This window comes from Pinus tabuliformis, chromosome 6 (genome assembly GCF_031772625.1).
Source record: "Pinus tabuliformis cultivar Carrire ecotype Pingquan chromosome 6, CPIR1, whole genome shotgun sequence".
In the NCBI taxonomy this organism is placed as follows: Eukaryota; Viridiplantae; Streptophyta; class Pinopsida; order Pinales; family Pinaceae; genus Pinus; species Pinus tabuliformis.
In genome coordinates, this window is record NC_142292.1 from 1,202,929,228 (window position 1) to 1,202,949,934 (window position 20,707).

Below are 20,707 nucleotides of genomic sequence, written 5' to 3' on the forward strand. Positions count from 1 at the left end.
GGGCAGAAAAACAAAGATGCCAATGGGTATGAAAGACGAAGAATGGAACCTTCTCGATAGAAAGGCACTCGGAACAATACGATTGTGCCTTGCTGCGTCAGTCGCCTTCAATATTTCGAAGGAAACCATGACAGCGGGTTTGATGCAGACGTTGTCGAAACTATATGAAAAGCCCTCGGCCTCAAACAAGGTATTTCTTATGAAACGGTTATTTAATATGAATATGTCGGAAGGTGGATCTGTTGCAAACAATTTAAATGATTTTAATACAGTTACAAGTCAGTTAAGTTCTGTAGGGGTAAACTTTGATGATGAAGTTAGAGCTTTGTTATTCTTGTGCTCATTACCAGAAAGTTGGAATGGTTTGGTAATGGCCATTAGTAACTCTGTTTCTGGATCTAGTACTTTAAAGTTTGATGATGTTGTCGGTGCTATCCTTAGCGAGGAAATGTGACGGAAAAGCTCTGGTGAGACATCGGGAAATGCTTTGAGTGCAGAGTCTAGAGGAAGAAAAATGGAAAGAGAAAAGAGCTCAGGATATCGTAGTAAATCAAGGAAAGGCAGATCCAAGTCCAGATCGGGGATAGTGTGCTGGAAATGTGGAAAGAAAGGACACCTAAAGAAAGACTGTAGATGTCGGAAGGGAAAAGAAGGAGATGCACAACAAGAAAACAATCATGAAGCAAATGTGACAGGTGAGGTGTTACAAGATGCTTTGATTCTTTCTTTTGAAAATATTACTGATTCCTGGGTGGTAGATTCAGGGGCTTCATTCCATGCCACACCTGATAAGAAATACTTTCATGACTATGTTCAAGGAGATTTTGGACAAGTTCGTCTGGGTGATGATAAACCTTGTAAAATCGTTGGAATGGGTAAGGTTCTTGTAAAACAGCAGAACGGAAACCAATGGCTATTAAAGGAGGTAAGGCATGTTCCAGATCTAAAGAAAAATCTGATTTCAACAGGGCCGTTAGGTGGTGAAGGTTGTGTGACAACTGTTAGCACTTGAAATTTCACCTCAGGCTGAAAAGGCAAACCTCAAAGCTACATCAAACCATTCAGCCTCGTAGCTAGCCCTACGGGGCAGGAGAAGGCTCGCTCCGGTCAATCTTGGTAAATTTTCAATAGGATGAGATGACCAACAATGTAACACTGATATTAGGCTAGTAAACTGGTTATAAAGGTTGATTTTGGGGGGTTTTTGGGGTTTTTGGTGGCAAATTGAGGAGCTGCAATTTAGGGTGCGGGGATTGGACACAGTTTCTGCAGGGGGGTCTTTGGGGCGAGGTAGGAGCCTGTATTGATGTCTTTAGCTGAAGTGGATGATTAGGAAGAAAGATAAGAAGGCTAAAGAGAGCAAACAATGAATTTGAATTCTCTTTAGACAGTAGAAAACATAGAAATTAAACAAATTTAAAAGTAGAGCATGGCAAACATGAATTCTAACTTTATCACTTCATTTGTTTAATATGCAGCAGTATAGAAAGGAAATGAATCACATAACAAAGCTTACAATAACATGGAGAAACACACCATCAACACATGAGTCCACAAGAATCCCAAAGATGACTGCAAAACCCTGGTCTTCCTTAGCCAAAAATTGCAGAGATACAAGTGAAATAATACAGTGATAGCTTCTCCCTCAAGAGTCCAACCATGAAAATGAGCAAGAAAGTACATAATATAGATGATCTAACCTCTTTCCCTACCTCCATGGGTCGATCTCACTATCCTAGGAGCTGTTTGAACCACTTCTAAACTAAGCACTAGAAAATAGGCAGTCAAAACAACTTGCCTCTATAAACTTGGAAACCAGTTCATATATTCAATTTTTACCCTTTACATGCAAGAATCTTCTAGAAGAGTTAAAAAAGAGTAAAAATATCCAAAAAGTTTCACAATTACATCCAAGAGGACCACCATCCACCTCAAAAAGTCAAACTGGAGCCAAACTGCGTTTTCTGGGTTGAACTGGTCAAATCTGGCAAAGTTTCCTCAACGGGTTGCGCACTTTGGAGCTTTTTTTGGAGGCCTTCCCGGTGTTAGAATGAGGTGCAGGATAGCTCGTTGGAAAGGTCTCTGAGTCTACTTTCCAACCCAACTAGAATTTTTGGATTTGGAGGTCATTTGCCCAGTCAAAAGTCAATTCTCCAAAGACTGCTTCTGCAACTCAAAAAAGGGGCAGAAAGTCAAATTTTGCTTGTATTTTGACCTTTTGGAGGCCCAAAACTCCATAAAAACTCAAGTCCATCCATAGGCATGTGTAACTTTGCATGAAAAATCTAAAAATGCTGAGTTTTTGCAAAACGGAGCTACGATGATAAAGGGTCTCACCGGGGGTGAGACCCGTTGAGGAGCCAAAACCTGTAAATTTCCAAAAAATACCAAAATTACCCAAAATTCTCAAAAAATTTTGGGATTTGTGCTGTAGCTGATGCTAGTGAGTGCCATGATCTTTGAGGGATGCCTCAGCCAAGATATGGAGTGGATTGGTCTTCTTCCTCCACCTAAGAGCCTCAGACAACCTCCTTTGGAACATTTTCATCTTGGCTTTGCATACATGCATTCTTGCCCAATAGTGATTCTTCATGTTTCTCAACAGCTTTTTCTCTTGGTTGGCCTTAGCCAATAGCCTCTCTAAGTGGGCATTCTCCTGAATGAGCAGTGACTCTGGGTCAGCAGGCAATGGATCACCGCCTCCTACGGTTCAAGACTCGGTCGCTACGAATCCTCCATAGCTCATCAAGTGCCTTCTCCTCCTCTAGTTGTGTGTTCCGCTGCTCCAGGTAGGTGATGGTCCATTGAGTACCCTCAAGTCTCCTCTGTAAAACATCATTTTCAGCCTTAAGATGCTGAATGATCTCCTTCGCCTCTTGGCTAGGAGAACTGACCTCGAGATCAATCACCGGATCCTCATGAATCATGGGCTCTTTGCCCCTCTGCAGTACCTGTGCTAATGAAGAAAGTGAGGCCCCTTCCACCTGATGTGGAGATAACACTCGCTGAGCTGAAGATGAAGGCGAGACCCCTTCCACCTGCTGTGGAGATAGTACTCGCCTAGCTGCTGCAAATAAGGCCCTTGGGCCTTTCTGATAAGTGACCAAAGGAGTGGAGCTGACATGTCGGGTGACGGGAGCATCAGGCTGCTGAGATGGTCCTCCCTCCTCATGAATGACCTCCTGATGTGGCTGAGGTGGCACTGTGAAAAACTCACGGGAGATGAACTCCTCCCATGAGATGCCCTGCTGTGTCAACTGATGCAATACTACTAGCTGAATCAAACCATAATGGCAAAGGCTCCTGTACTGCTGGGCCGGGGTCTTCCTCTGCAACATGGGAACCATCCTCTGAATGTTATGAAACAAGAAGACTGGGATGTTCAACATCCTCACTCGGGTGAAATGCATCAAAAGGCGAATGTGATATGAATACACCTGTGAAAATTTTCCCTCACAGGTAAAATAATGCATAATAAGCCTCATGAGGGGAGCATACTCACTCCGGAGAAATCTGAATGTGAAAACACCCGTCAAAAGTCTCACAAATGATGGCCGGACATAGGGCTCAAAGTGAACAAAATCAAGCAACCTGCGCTTAGGCCACACCTCACCCACATTTGGTATCCCTGTAGCCTGTGAGATCACCTCAGGTGTCAATGTGAAGTTCACCCCTGCCAGAGTGACATGTCCATCATGGAGGTGTAAGACAAACAAGTGGGCCAACTCTCTATGATGTTGAATCTGAGAGATCCTCTCACAAAATTGATAGCAAGACATGTACTGGAAGCAATTCACTGCCAAAGGACAGGCCTGTAATTCTGCCAAAGAAGTAGGCTCCTCCCGCTTATGATGTCCTCCCTTACCCCCTCTACGAGGCCTCCTCTGTTCCTCAACCTCTGTAGATGATGAATGGTCATCACTTTGCTCATAAGTTTCGGTTTCTGACATGGTTTTGGAGCAAAGTGGACAAACTAAACTGCTGTCTCTGCCTGCAAAAAGTGCTGAAATCTATGCTGTTTCAAGGGGAACCAAACATGAGGGAAATGTTAGGGGAGGGAACTTTTAAACCAGGAATGGGAATATATAAAAATAACAGGGAGTTTTTAAGGGAAATTTTGCAAATCATATTCATATAGGAACACATATTTGTAATAGGGAAATCATTTGCAAAGAGTATTACATATGGGAAAAAACATGCATACAAGTGAACATGGGAACATATGCATACATGTTTAATAGGGAAAAACAAAAGGGAAACCATACACCACACATGTTGACATTTTATCAACAGTTTTTGTTATCTTGCATATGCATATGGTAGAGGGGAATTAGGGTTTCACTTTGTTTTGTTTTTGATGCTTTGGGAGAGGGGTAGGGTTTTTAGTTTTAGTGATTTAGGGATGGGAAGGGGATTTGTATGTCATTTATAAAATAATCATGGGAAAAGGAAATGTACATATGAGTGTGGGCAAAAGGAAAGGGAAAGGAAATCAACCGAAGGGAAAAAACAACTTGAAACATCATAAAACCCTAGCACAGTTTGCATATGAATATGGCAGTCATATAAGTCTTTTTCATTTGCATAATTTGAGTCTAAAATCATAGCATAGGGGCTTACATTCATCATCAACCTCAAATACAATGTGTAAAGACCCTACCTCGAGCAACTTAGATGATTTGAAGAGAAATTAGGGAATTCCTTTGAGGTTTGCAGGCCAGCGGCTCAACGGGTCGCGCAGGCCTCCCAACGGGTCGCGCCCGTTGATTTTTTGAACTGCTGGAGCGCTCTGGACGGGTCGCGCACCGCCCAACAGGTCGCGCACCTCCTTGAACGGGTCGCGCACCACTCTGCTGCCCGAAATCACTGTAATTTCGCTCCTTTCTCCAATCACTCTCTCAAAACCTCTCTTGCAAGCTTTAGAATGCACAATGAGAGTGAAAGGAGGGAATATGACCTTTTATAAACTTCATTTGAAAAAATTTCATCCATAAACCCACTTTATAAAGTTTATTTTGACACTTTTTAAAACACTGATTTTTTGGTTTCCTTTATCCTGAATTTGACTCTTTGAGTGCTTTGACTTGATTCTTTTTGCAGGTAGATCATCTGAAGGACTGTGGCAAGGGGACCAGGGTTATTGCTACCTTTTTGAAGACTTTTTGGAAATTTATTCTTTTTACAAAAATTTAACATGACCTTGGCTTTAAAAACAGAGTTTTTAAATCCAAGGTTAAAAATGAACTGTACATGATGAGAATATCAAAGAAACATGATTACAATCCTCTCTCTGGCTTGTTGGGCACTCAAGGACTTTCAAAGATATGACCTTGCTGAGACAAATGACCAAAACCCTAGACCTAGGACCTTTGACCTTAAGACAAAACAAGACAAGCTTGAAAAACTAAATGACTGATATGACCTGATCCAGCAAAGCCAAGAGGGGTATAAATAGACCAGCTCCTCCATCAGGGTTATGGCATGCCTAACGGGATGCAAACTTTGACACTGATGAGACACCTACTAATGCAAATGCAAAGAGCTTTGATCACTGATGGAGGGCTTTCAGGACCGACACTAACAACAACTTTCACAGATAAAGCTTGGAAGGTCACCAAAGGAGCCCTGGTAATAGAAAAAGGCGAAAAGGTTGGTACATTGTATTTATGCAATGGTATTTCTAACTCTGTTAATGCTTTAACTTCCAAAGGAGAAAATGCAGCATTATGGCATCATAGGCTCGGACACATGAGTGAAAAGGGGATGAAGATTCTTCACTCAAGGAATTTGTTTCCAGGTTTGAAGAATGTTGATTTGGACTTCTGTGAGAATTGCATTTATGGAAAACAGAAGAGAGTCAGATTTCTCAAAGTTGGGAAAGAAAAGAAGAATGAAAAATTAGAGCTTGTGCATACAGATGTATGGGGACCTGCTCAGGTATCATCTCTTGGTGGCTCTCGTTATTATGTTACTTTTATTGATGATGCAACTAGAAAAACTTGGATTTATTGTATTAAGAATAAATCTGATGTATTTTATACTTTCAAGAAATGGAAAGCTTTGGTTGAGATTGAGACAAGAAAGTTATTTAAGTGTCTTAGATCAGACAATGGAGGTGAATATTGCAGCAAAGAGTTTGATAGGCACTGTTCAGAGCATGGAATTCGCAGAGAGAAGACAGTTCCAAGAACACCACAAGAAAATGGTGTGTCAGAAAGGATGAAGAGAACAATCATGGAGCGTGCAAGGTGCATGAGATTGCATGCAGGATTGCCTTTACAGTTTTGGGCAGATGCTGTAGATACTGCTGTTTATCTAATAAATAGAGGGCCTTCAAGTTCCTTGGATGGTGGTGTTCCAGAGGAAGCATGGACAGGTAAAAAGGTAAACTACTCTATTTTAAAGCCTTTTGGTTGTGAGGCCTTTGTCCATATTGATAAAGAAAATAGAACAAAGCTTGAGGCAAAGTCAAAGAAATGTACCTTTATTGGATATGGTGTTAATGATTTTGGTTATCGCTTATATGATTACGAAAATCACAAAATCATTAGGAGCAGAGATGTAATATTCAATGAAAAGGTCTTGTATAAGAATCAGTTACAGGAAAAGAAACAGGAAAAGGAAAACAAGGAATACGCAGTTTTTGATGAAATCCCTGAAAAAGTAAAGGTGCCTGAAAATAATAATAATCAACAACCACAACAACAGCAACCACCACAACAACAACAGGCACCCGAAACACCTGAAAGTGGTGTTAGAAGATCTACCAGGATAAGTAGACCCCCTGAACGATACTCTACTTCATTATATTATTTATTGCTGACTGATTCCGGTGAACCCGAATGTTATGAAGAAGCAATGCAGGTTGAAAGCAGGAAGAAGTGGGAGGTAGCCATGGAAGAAGAGATGGACTCCTTAATGCATAAACAGACTTGGGATTTAGTCAGGTTGCCTGTAGGAAAAACGACATTGAAGAATAAATGGGTTTACAGGCTGAAGGAAGAAGATGGAGGAAAACAGAGGTATAAAGCTAGACTTGTGGTGAAGGGGTTTGCATAGAAGAAAGGTATTGATTTTGATGAAATATTTTCTCCTGTTGTTAAAATGACTTCAATCAAAACTATTTTAAGTCTTGTAGCAGCTGAAGATTTGCATCTTGAGCAGTTAGATGTAAAGACAACCTTTCTCCATGGGGATTTGGAGGAAGAGATATATATGCAGCAGCCACAAGGATATGAGGTGAAAGGGAAGGAGAAACTAGTGTGGAGGTTGAAGAAGAGCTTGTATGGCTTAAAACAGGCTCCAAGGCAGTGGTATCTAAAATTTGACAAGTTTATGTCTAAACAAGGTTATACTAAATGTCACTCTGATCATTGTGTTTATTTGAAAAAGCAAAATGATGACAGCTATATTATATTGTTATTATATGTAGATGACATGCTTGTTGCAGGATCTAACATGCAGGAAATAAATGTGCTCAAAAGAAAATTGGCAAATTCATTTGCAATGAAGGATTTGGGAGCTGCAAAACAAATCCTTGGTATGAGAATAACTAGAGACAGGAAAAATTGTAAATTAACATTGTCTCAGAATGAGTACATACAAAAGGTGTTGAAAAGATTTAACATGCACAATGCAAAACTAGTTAGTACACCTTTTGCTAGCCATTTCAAACTTAGCAAGGAAATGTGCCCAAAGACCCAAGAAGACATGGATTATATGTCTAAAGTTCCATATGCATCAGCAGTTGGAAGCTTAATGTATGCAATGGTCTGCACAAGGCCTGATATTGCACATGCAGTGGGAGTTGTAAGCAGGTACATGAACAATCCAGGAAAGGAACATTGGATGGCAGTGAAATGGATTCTCAGATATTTGAAAGGTACCACAAATCAAGAATTTGTTAGACTCTCTCATAAAACAATAATAAATCCAAAATAAATTAATTAATTAAATATTCCAAGTTAGGAATTTGTGCCTAACTGTTGGGTTGTTCCTCTAAGATAGGAGTTAGTTTAGGTAACTCCTATATTGGTGTGTCTGGTGAGAAATTATCTCAACCAAAGGAGAAATTATCTCAACCAAAGATGTCCAAGATAGAACGCACTATCTTGAGACCAATATCTCTCATCTATTTATTTGTAACACTATTTCAATTATTTGGATGTCAGAATGAGAGTGAGAGAGAATACATGAGGCTTCAGCCTTTTTCCGTCAATATTGTGTCTCTGATTTTTATATGTGTTTTTCTGTAATGTGTCTGAGTTAATGTATTCTTTATTATGTGGTATCGGAGCTAATGGTTTGCTCTTTGGGAGTAAGGTATTTTGCAGATTCTATTAATTTTTTTGATGCTGGAATATATGCCCATACCGGAATTTAATGTAAATTTGGAAGGTATTTTTTTTTCAATATTGAAAGCGTTGAAGATCTGGCGTTGAAGATCAGGCGAATTCCCTAATTGTGTAGTGTCATAAAGCAAGATTGAAATTGCGTCGGATTGTTTGTTTTGCGTGAATGCGCTTGTAATTCAAATAACGCTAACGATAGGTGACGATGAAGGAATACTAGACAGACTCTTCCTCACTTCTTTTGCAAGAAGCTGCCTGTATAGCTCTGCTGCTCTTGATGTATATTTTGATTCAATCTTCCCACCTTCAGTCCAACCATGTTGCTTAAAGAATAATTGTGCACGGCCATTATCATCAAAGCTCATCAATTTCAACTGCTCCATGGTCCATGTATCGAGATTCGTAGACCTGTAAGCACAAATTTCTGCAGACGCATTTGACTATCTGCATCAATAGCCTTCTTATCTTCATCAAAGAATTGGGAAGATGATATGGATTTTTCACCTGAAAACTTCCATTGTGCCTCACCAGTTTCTTCAATCTGAGGTTTAGAGCGGTTGGAATTTCCAGATTTTCGACTCCCTGAAGTACTGAAATCAGAGAAGAAATCCACACTAGTGGATGGTGCCAAAACATGACCAGAGGAAGACAGACCATCTGAATTGAATGTTGATTGCTCTTCAGCATAAGTAAAACGAGATGTTCGAGGTGCCGACTGTGTTAGGAACAGTAAAGCTTCTGTTAAATTATAAGTTTTACTGTTGTTTGTGCGGCTAATGGACGAGATTTGTATTTTGGTTGATCGAGAGAGGTAGCGCAACATGATATATCATTGTGCATATATATTGATGCAGACTTGCAGATCTATGTGCGCCTGAGTCGATTGGTGCTAATATGAATCCATACAAATGTGAAAATCACCTTTTTTTGCACGTTTTCAGTTTACTTGAATGCCCAAAGTCATAGCTTGTATGAAATAGTGTAGTTTTATACTGTTATTAATCATCACCATTGCAGAATCCACAATGAAGCCGTTGCCGTATACAAACTACAATTGCCAGGAAAAATAAAGAGAAGCAGTGCAAAGAATCCAGCGTGGAGTTCAGTTTCAAGAAATGAACCACGTGGAAGTGTAGCCAACAGTGAATCACCGTGAGGAGAATCAACATTGTAAGTGAATTTCTGAGGTGGAGTCGTCGATATTGGGTTGCAGTTGCAGTTGCTAGAAGCTGCGGAGGACTATGTGTGGAACTTAGTTGCGTGAGGTGTGCGTTGTTTGATGTCTCTGCATTGGATCGGCTAACATGTCTGCGTCTTTTTTTTATCGTTGCAAGTTATGCGTTGCTCAAAGTATACGGTGAAAAGTTTTTGAAAAGACACATTGTATGGTACGTCTATTTTTATATGCATAAAGGGAGTGGCACATACATTTTTACATACATAAGCAACGTGAATTCAAGTGATTTCATAAAGTTTTCATAATTATTTTTTGAATGGGAAGTATGTAAAGGCACTTTTTAAAGAGTGATCATAAATTGTTTTCGGAGAGATAAGGAGTGGAATATGGTTGAGTGGAGTTAAATGCATAAGTCACGTTGGGTAAGGAAAAGGTAAAGTTGTTTATTAAATTGTTTTTGGAGAGATAAGGAGTGGAATATGGTTGAGTGAAAGTTAAGCTGAGCTGAAATTGAAATTGAAAAGTGTATTTTTTTAATTATAGTGTTTTTTTGGGAGAAATAAGGTGACCTTTATAAAAATAGTTTTTAAAGCTTTGTCATGGAGTAATAAGGGTGATATTTTGTATTTGGAGTGATAAGGGAAAGTTGTAATTCAAAGTATTGTCGTGTCATTATCCATTCAAATTTTGAAGACGAGTTGTTTTAAGCATTTGTCAGCTTGGCATTATCATTGCTTCAGATGTACTTCATGATTAATAAAGATATCATTTTTTGGTGTTGATGTGTCCTAGATCCGCCCGAAATTGAATAAGGGGATCTTAGGTACACGAAGAGTGTGTTGATGATGGTGCATGCTTCATGTTTTTTGCTTATGATTTGTGTCTAGTTTTGACACATAAATGATCTCATTTCATGTACACATAAAATACAATGCCAGCAAGCACAACACCTTTATCGAAATAGTTGCAAGGAAGGATAATTAAGCTTCACACATACAACAACTCATCAAAGTTTTCAACATCGACATTCTACTTCAACAAGCAAATTCAATCAAGTTAATGAATTTGTAAACATCACTGTTTCAAAGCAAAGTCTACATCAACATTCTTGCAAACAAATTTAGGAACTTGTGAATCAAATTCCAATTGAATTGTACGGGTGCATTCTCGGTTGAAATCGACACCCACGTTTTGATTTGTTCATAAGTTAAGCACGTTCATTCTCTTCAACTTAGTCAAATTAAGACAAGTGAATTCCTTGTTTTCTGTGAGTCATTAAACCCATTGTAAGCTTTTTTGGGTGCATTTTCGACAGTGTTCGACACCCTTCTTTTAAGCAGACTCTATTGAATGCACGAATTTACATTCTAAAGCAAATAAGAAACAAGTTCACATCCCCTGCAAGCGAGCGTGAATTCCAGAAATTTCTAGCAAGTGTTCTCAGCCGGTACAATAAGCAACAAATCAAGCGAGCGTGCCATTCAAGCAAGCGAGCCTGTCATCCAAGTAACAAAATCAAGTTCAACAGTTCAAAGCACGACATCTTCGACAAGAGAGCCTGACTTCAAGTGCGAAAGTTCCGATGGCGCAACATATTCAGTTGTTAAACATTCTTCACAGTTTGATCATCTCCAGTGAGGAAGACATGGTGCACGTTAGCAAAAAAACTCTTGCTGATATTTCACGGCATCTACAGCAAACGCATGAGACCATTGAGTTTCTTCAGCTTGAGTCCCTACTTCAAAGGAATGAATTGCAAGAAAAGTCTTTGAATGATCCAGATGATAAGTCATTCATCCCAACAACTTCAAGTGTCGAAGTTGTTCATGATCAAAATCAAATTTCTTCCAAACCCATCATCAAGCCCTGGGAAGAAATTCAAAATAACAAGAATAGACGTGGCTTAGGATATGTCCCTGATGACACCACCTTACATATCTCAGATTCTTCCAAGCCAATTAAGTTCGTGAGTGCAGGATTTCTTGAACCACTCACCTCAGCAAGTTCTGAGAAAGATGCAGTCCAACAGAATTGCATGCAACCTGAAGTTGAAGTCCAACCGAAGTGTTCTCATTGTCAAAGAACCGGTCATATGGAAGATCAGTGTTTTGATCTCCATCCATGTTGCCATTGTGGCAAGCCCAATCATTCCTCAGCAAAATGTCGCAACCAACAAAAATCAGGCAGATTGAAGATACATTATGAATGGATTGATCCTTGGGAATGGTCATCCACAGTCAAACGGTTGTCTCAGTTCTACAACCGACTACATTCACACATAGTGCAGCCAGCAGTGAATCGATGATGGTACTCTCATGCAGTTGAATGAGGGAGTACAACAGTGAAACTCTCCTACACCTGAAGGGGGGGAGTTCAAATATATTTTGAAGATTGTCTCTCCTTTCAGCTGACAAAGGGGGGAAAATGTCAATGAAATTGACAAGTGGTTGTCAGACTGAAAGTCTCGACAACATCAGCGAAGCAGCCAGTGGGCATCTTCATCAGCCAGTGGGCATCTTCATCAGCCAGTGGGCATTTGTCATCAGCAGTGAGCATCAGCAAATTCGCCAGTGGGCGATCGACAGCCAAAGCAGCAGTGAGCCGCTTTCATCATAGAAAAAGCAACATTTAGTTGTTTTTCGACATCTTCAGCCAGTGGGCGTTCATAATATTGTGTCAGTGGACACCGGATGCTGTTTTCAAGCAAAGGACAGTTGGATTCTTTATTAGCATTATGCTTTGGTGGTTCAAACATCTCCCTACAAGGATATGTTGATGCAGATATGGCAGGTGACAGAGATAACAGGAGGAGCACTACAGGATATGTATTTACTGTTGGAGGAACAACTGTCAGTTGGGTTTCAAAAATCCAAAGTGTTGTTGCACTTTCAACAACAGAAGCAGAGTATGTTGCTGCTACAGAGGCTAGTAAAGAAATGATTTGGTTACAAAGGTTTATGGGTGAATTGGGTAAGGAGCATGATATGGGCACGTTATACAGTGATAGCCAAAGTGCCATTCATCTTGCAAAGAACTCAGCGTTTCATTCCAGGACTAAACACATACAGCTCAAGTATCATTTCATACGATCAGTGTTGGAAGATGGAGAGTTGAAGCTGGAAAAGATACACACTAGCCAGAATCCTGCAGATATGCTACCAAAAGTTGTAACCAGGGAGAAAATGAGAATATGCTTAGTTTTAGTTGGTCTTCAAGGATGACGATGAAGATGAGAAACAACCAGGTCCAAAGAGGAGTCATTGTCCAGCAAATGGAGTAGCGGTGGAGTTGCTACAATCAGTCTCCAAGTGGGAGATTGTTGGGTGTGGAGCCTGATTATCTTCTATACTCAAAGGTATCGCCACATAGGACCCCAGCTCGAAATGGGGGCGGAAACGCCGCCCGTAAAATGTTCGATGCAGGGGGGGTCCAGGGGGGGTGGCTGCGACCTTTGGGAGCCCCCCCTGGCAGGGGGTTTCGGGGGCAGCGCCCCCGAAGCTAAAAACAGCTGTAAAATTGCCTTGTAAAAGTATAGTAATTTCTAGTCAATCTGGGCCGTTCATTAGGCGGATGATCTGACGGTAGAACTTATGTTTAGTTTAGGGTTTTTTGCCCTAGAAGGCAACCCCTCTCTTTGTATGAGGGTATTGTATTTGAGGCTGTGTGATAGATGTGTATTCTGTGAGTGAGAAACAGAGAGGTGAGACTGTGAGAGAAAACAGAGGATATTACAGCGGATTTGCTGTAGGTTGTGTCTCTTCATTTTCTTGGATAATAAAAAGGAAGGACTGGCTGTTCGGGGTGGACGTAGCCCAAACTGGGTGAACCACGTATATCTGTGTCTCTCTTGTTTTGTGCGTTTTCTGTGTTTATATTTCTGCAATATTTTATGTGTTCCATTGCTACGTAATATATAATTTTCTAACAACTGGTATCAGAGCCGAAGGTCTATTTGGCTGATAAACTCGCAGGAAAGAAGGTTTCCTGGTTCGAGTGGGAGCAATGGGGGAAGATGGTAAGATTAGGGTCGAGAAATTTAACGGCCAAAACTTCTCGCTGCGGAAGATGCAGATGGAAGATTATCTGTATCAGAAAGATCTATACCTACCATTGGGCGGAAAAACAAAGATTCCGATGGGTATGAAAGACGAAGAATGGAACCTTCTCGATAGAAAGGCACTCGGAACAATACGATTGTGCCTTGCTGCGTCAGTCGCCTTCAATATTTCGAAGGAAACCACGACAGAGGGTTTGATGCAGATGTTGTCGAAACTATATGAAAAACCCTCGGCCTCAAACAAGGTATTTCTTATGAAACGGTTATTTAATATGAATATGTCGGAAGGTGGATCTGTTGCAAACAATTTAAATGATTTTAATACAGTTACAAGTCAGTTAAGTTCTGTAGGGGTAAACTTTGATGATGAAGTTAGAGCTCTCTTATTCTTGTGCTCATTACCAGAAAGTTGGAATGGTTTGGTAATGGCCATTAGTAACTCCGTTTCTGGATCTAGTACTTTAAAGTTTGATGATGTTGTCGGTGCTATCCTTAGCGAGAAAATGCGACGGAAAAGCTCCGGTGAGACATCGGGAAATGCTTTGAGTGCAGAGTCTAGAGGAAGAAAAATGGAAAGAGAAAAGAGCTCAGGATATCGCAGTAAATCAAGGAAAGGCAGATCCAAGTCCAGATCGGGGATAGTGTGCTGGAAATGTGGAAAGAAAGGACACCTAAAGAAAGACTGTAGATCTCGGAAGGGAAAAGAAGGAGATGCACATCAAGAAAACAATCATGAAGCAAATGTGATAGGTGAGGTGTTACAAGATGCTTTGATTCTTTCTTTTGAAAATATTACTGATTCCTGGGTGGTAGATTCAGGGGCTTCATTCCATGCCACACCTGATAAGAAATACTTTCATGACTATGTTCAAGGAGATTTTGGACAAGTTCGTCTGGGTGATGATAAACCTTGTAAAATCGTTGGAATGGGTAAGGTTCTTGTAAAACGGCAGAATGGAAACCAATGGCTATTAAAGGAGGTAAGTCATGTTCCAGATCTAAAGAAAAATCTGATTTCAACAGGGCAGTTAGGCGGTGAAGGTTGTGTGAGAACTTTCACAGATAAAGCTTGGAAGGTCACCAAAGGAGCCCTGGTAATAGCAAAAGGCGAAAAGGTTGGTACATTGTATTTATGCAATGGTATTTCTAACTCTGTTAATGCTTTAACTTCCAAAGGAGAAGATGCAACATTATGGCATCATAGGCTCGGACACATGAGTGAAAAGGGGATGAAGATTCTTCACTCAAGGAATGTGTTGCCGGGTTTGAAGAATGTTGATTTGGACTTCTGTGAGAATTGCATTTATGGAAAACAGAAGAGAGTCAGATTTCTCAAAGTTGGGAAAGAAAAGAAGAATGAAAAATTAGAGCTTGTGCATACAGATGTATGGGGACCTACTCAGGTATCATCTCTTGGTGGCTCTCGTTATTATGTTACTTTTATTGATGATGCAACTAGAAAAACTTGGATTTATTGTATTAAGAATAAATCTGATGTATTTGATACTTTCAAGAAATGGAAAGCTTTGGTTGAGATTGAGACAGGAAAGAAATTGAAGTGTCTTAGATGAGACAATGGAGGTGAATATTGCAGCAAAGAGTTTGATAGGTACTGTTTAGAGCATGGAATTCGCAGAGAGAAGACAGTTCCAAGAACACCACAAGAAAATGGTGTGTCAGAAAGGATGAACAAAACAATCATGGAGCGTGCAAGGTGCTTGAGATTGCATGCAGGATTGCCTTTACAGTTTTGGGCAGATGCTGTAGATACTGCTGTTTATCTAATAAACAGAGGGCCTTCAAGTTCCTTGGATGGTGGTGTTCCAGAGGAAGCATGGACAGGTAAAAAGGTAAACTACTCTATTTTAAAGCCTTTTGGTTGTGAGGCCTTTGTCCATATTGATAAAGAAAATAGAACAAAGCTTGAGGCAAAGTCAAAGAAATGTACCTTTATTGGATATGGTGTTAATGATTTTGGTTATCGCTTATATGATTACGAAAATCACAAAATCATTAGGAGCAAAGATGTAATATTCAATGAAAAGGTCTTGTATAAGAATCAGTTGCAGGAAAAGAAACAGGAAAAGGAAAACAAGGAATACACAGTTTTTGATGAAATCACTGAAAAAGTAAAGGTGCCTGAAAATAATAATAATCAACAACCACAACAACAACAACCACCACAACAACAACAGGCACCCGAAACACCTGAAAGTGGTGTTAGAAGATCTACCAGGATAAGTAGACCCCCTGAACGATACTCTCCTTCATTATATTCTTTATTGCTGACTGATTCCGGTGAACCCGAATGTTATGAAGAAGCAATGCAGGTTGAAAGCAGGAAAAAGTGGGAGGTAGCCATGGAAGAAGAGATGGACTCCTTAATGCATAACCAGACTTGGGATTTAGTCAGGTTGCCGGTAGGAAAAATGACATTGAAGAATAAATGGGTTTACAGGCTGAAGGAAGAAGATGGAGGAAAACAGAGGTATAAAGCTAGACTTGTGGTGAAGGGGTTTGCACAGAAGAAAGGTATTGATTTTGATGAAATATTTTCTCCTGTTTTTAAAATGACTTCAATCAGAACTATTTTAAGTCTTGTAGCAGCTGAAGATTTGCATCTTGAGCAGTTAGATGTAAAGACAACCTTTCTCCATGGGGATTTGGAGGAAGAGATATATATGCAGCAGCCACAAGGATATGAGGTGAAAGGGAAGGAGAAACTAGTGTGGAGGTTGAAGAAGAGCTTGTATGGCTTAAAACAGGCTCCAAGGCAGTGGTATCTAAAATTTGACAAGTTTATGTCTGAACAAGGTTATACTAAATGTCACTCTGATCATTGTGTTTATTTGAAAAAGCAAAATGATGGCAGTTATATTATATTGTTATTGTATGTAGATGACATGCTTGTTGCAGGATCTAACATGCAGGAAATAAATGTGCTCAAAAGAAAATTGGCAAATTCATTTGCAATGAAGGATTTGGGAGCTGCAAAACAAATCCTTGGTATGAGAATAACTAGAGACAGGAAAAATCGTAAATTAACATTGTCTCAGAATGAGTACATACAAAAGGTGTTGAAAAGATTTAACATGCACAATGCAAAACCAGTTAGTACACCTTTTGCTAGCCATTTCAAACTTAGCAAGGAAATGTGCCCAAAGACCCAAGAAGACATGGATTATATGTCTAAAGTTCCATATGCATCAGCAGTTGGAAGCTTAATGTATGCAATGGTCTGCACAAGGCCTGATATTGCACATGCAGTGGGAGTTGTAAGCAGGTACATGAACAATCCAGGAAAGGAACATTGGATGGCAGTGAAATGGATTCTCAGATATTTGAAAGGTACCACAAATCAAGCATTATGCTTTGGTGGTTCAAACATCTCCCTACAAGGATATGTTGATGCAGATATGGCAGGTGACAGAGATAACAGGAGGAGCACTACAGGATATGTATTTACTGTTGGAGGAACAGCTGTCAGTTGGGTTTCAAAAATCCAAAGTGTTGTTGCACTTTCAACAACAGAAGCAGAGTATGTTGCTGCTACAGAGGCTAGTAAAGGAATGATTTGGTTACAAAGGTTTATGGGTGAATTGGGTAAGGAGCATGATATGGGCACGTTATACAGTGATAGCCAAAGTGCCATTCATCTTGCAAAGAACTCAGCGTTTCATTCCAGGACTAAACACATACAACTCAAGTATCATTTCATACGATCAGTGTTGGAAGATGGAGAGTTGAAGCTGGAAAAGATACACACTAGCCAGAATCCTGCAGATATGCTACCAAAAGTTGTAACCAGGGAGAAAATGAGAATATGCTCAGTTTTAGTTGGTCTTCAAGGATGACGATGAAGATGAGAAACAGCCAGGTCCAAAGAGGAGTCATTGTCCAGTAAATGGAGCAGCGGTGGAGTTGCTACAATCAGTCTCCAAGTGGGAGATTGTTGGGTGTGGAGCCTGATTATCTTCTATACTCAAAGGTATCGCCACATAGGACCCCAGCTCGAAATGGGGGCGGCAACGCCGCCCGTAAAATGTGCGATGCAGGGGGGGTCTGGGGGGGGGTGGTTGCGACCTTTGGGAGCCCCCCCCTGGCAGGGGGTTTCGGGGGCAGCGCCCCCAAAGCTAAAAACAACTGTAAAATTGCCTTGTAAAAGTATAGTAATTTCTAGTCAATCTGGGCCGTTCATTAGGCGGATGATCTGACGGTAGATCTTATGTTTAGTTTAGGGTTTTTTGCCCTAGAAGGCAACCCCTCTCTTTGTATGAGGGTATTGTATTTGAGGCTGTGTGATAGATGTGTATTCTGTGAGTGAGAAACAGAGAGGTGAGACTGTGGATTTGCTGTAGGTTGTGTCTCTTCATTTTGCTGGATAATAAAAAGGAAGGACTGGCTGTTCGGGGTGGACGTAGCCCAAACTGGGTGAACCACGTATATCTGTGTCTCTCTTGTTTTGTGTGTTTTCTGTGTTTATATTTCTGCAATATTTTATGTGTTCCATTGCTCCGTAATATATAATTTTCTAACAACTGGTATCAGAGCCGAAGGTCTATTTGGCTGATAAACTCGTAGGAAAGAAGGTTTCCTGGTTCGAGTGGGAGCAATGGCGGAAGATGGTAAGTTTAGGGTCGAGAAATTTAACGGCCAAAACTTCTCGCTGTGGAAGATGTAGATGGAAGATTATCTGTATCAGAAAGATCTATACCTACCATTGGGCGGAAAAACAAAGATGCCGACGGGTATGAAAGATGAAGAATGGAACCTTCTCGATAGAAAGGCACTCGGAACAATACGGTTGTGCCTTGCTGCGTCAGTCGCCTTCAATATTTCGAAGGAAACCACGACAGAGGGTTTGATGCAGACGTTGTCGAAACTATATGAAAAACCCTCGGCCTAAAACAAGGTATTTCTTATGAAACAATTATTTAATATGAATATGTCGGAAGGTGGATCTGTTGCAAACAATTTAAATGATTTTAATACAGTTACAAGTCAGTTAAGTTCTGTAGGGGTAAACTTTGATGATGAAGTTAGAGCTCTGTTATTCTTGTGCTCATTACCAGAAAGTTGGAATGGTTTGGTAATGGCCATTAGTAACTCCATTTCTGGATCTAGTACTTTAAAGTTTGATGATGTTGTTGGTGCTATCCTTAGCGAGGAAATGCGACGGAAAAGCTCCGGTGAGACATCGGGAAATGCTTTGAGTGCAGAGTCTAGAGGAAGAAAAATGGAAAGAGAAAAGAGCTCAGGATATCGCAGTAAATCAAGGAAAGGCAGATCCAAGTCCAGATCGGGGATAGTGTGCTGGAAATGTGGAAAGAAAGGACACCTAAATAAAGACTGTAGATCTCGGAAGGGAAAAGAAGGAGATGCACAGCAAGAAAACAATCATGAAGCAAATGTGACAGGTGAGGTGTTACAAGATGCTTTGATTCTTTCTTTTGAAAATATTACTGATTCCTGGGTGGTAGATTCAGGGGCTTCATTCCATGCCACACCTGATAAGAAATACTTTCATGACTATGTTCAAGGAGATTTTGTACAAGTTCGTCTGGGTGATGATAAACCTTGTAAAATCGTTGGAATGGGTAGGGTTCTTGTAAAACAGCAGAATGGAAACCAATGGCTATTAAAGGAGATAAGGCATGTTCCAGATCTAAAGAAAAATCTGATTTCAACAGGGCAGTTAGGCGGTGAAGGTTGTGTGACAACTTTCACAAATAAAGCTTGGAAGGTCACCAAAGGAGCCCTGGTAATAGCAAAAGGCGAAAAGGTTGGTACATTGTATTTATGCAATGGTATTTCTAACTCTGTTAATGCTTTAACTTCCAAAGGAGCAGATGCAGCATTATGGCATCATAGGCTCGGACACATGAGTGAAAAGGGGATGAAGATTCTTCACTCAAGGAATTTGTTGCCGGGTTTGAAGAATGTTGATTTGGACTTCTGTGAGAATTGCATTTATGGAAAACAGAAGAGAGTCAGATTTCTCAAAGTTGGGAAAGAAAAGAAGAATGAAAAATTATAGCTTGTGCATACAGATGTATGAGGACCTGCTCAGGCATCATCTCTTGGTGGCTCTCGTTATTATGTTACTTTTATTGATGATGCAACTAGAAAAACTTGGATTTATTGTATTAAGAATAAATCTGATGTATTTGATACTTTCAAGAAATGGAAAGCTTTGGTTGAGATTGAGACAGGAAAGAAATTGAAGTGTCTTAGATCAGACAATGGAGGTGAATATTGCAGCAAAGAGTTTGATAGGTACTGTTCAGAGCATGGAATTCGTAGAGAGAAGATAGTTCCAAGAACACCACAAGAAAATGGTGTGTCAGAAAGGATGAACAGAACAATCATGGAGCATGCAAGGTGCATGAGATTGCATGCAGGATTGCCTTTACAGTTTTGGGCAGATGCTGTTGTTTATCTAATAAAAAGAGGGCCTTCAAGTTCCTTGGATGGTGGTGTTCCAGAGGAAGCATGGACAGGTAAAAAGGTAAACTACTCTATTTTAAAGCCTTTTGGTTGTGAGGCCTTTGTCCATATTGATAAAGAAAATAGAACAAAGCTTGAGGCAAAGTCAAAGAAATGTACCTTTATTGGATATGGTGTTAATGATTTTGGTTATCACTTATATGATTATGAAAATCACAAAATCATTAGGAGCAAAGATGTAATATTCAATGAAAAGGTCTTGTATAAGAATCAGTTGCAGGAAAAGAAACAGGAAAAGGAAAACAAGGAATACACAGTTTTTGATGAAATCACTGAAAAAGTAAAGGTGCCTGAAAATAATAATAATCAACAACCACAACAACAACAACCACCACAACAACAACAGGCACCCGAAACACCTGAAAGTGGTGTTAGAAGATCTACCAGGATAAGTAGACCCCCTGAACGATACTCTCCTTCATTATATTATTTATTGCTGACTGATTCCGGTGAACCCGAATGTTATGAAGAAGCAATGCAGGTTGAAAGCAGGAAAAAGTGGGAGGTAGCCATGGAAGAAGAGATGGACTCCTTAATGCATAACCAGGCTTGGGATTTAGTCAGGTTGCCGGTAGGAAAAATGACATTGAAGAATAAATGGGTTTAGAGGCTGAA

The 20,707-nt window shown here is 40.2% G+C and overlaps 1 pseudogene; it reads right to left on the reverse strand.

The window, feature by feature from the left end:
* LOC149263045 (uncharacterized) overlaps window positions 1–20,707 on the reverse strand; it is a 195,316-nt pseudogene that overhangs the window by 162,221 nt on the left and 12,388 nt on the right.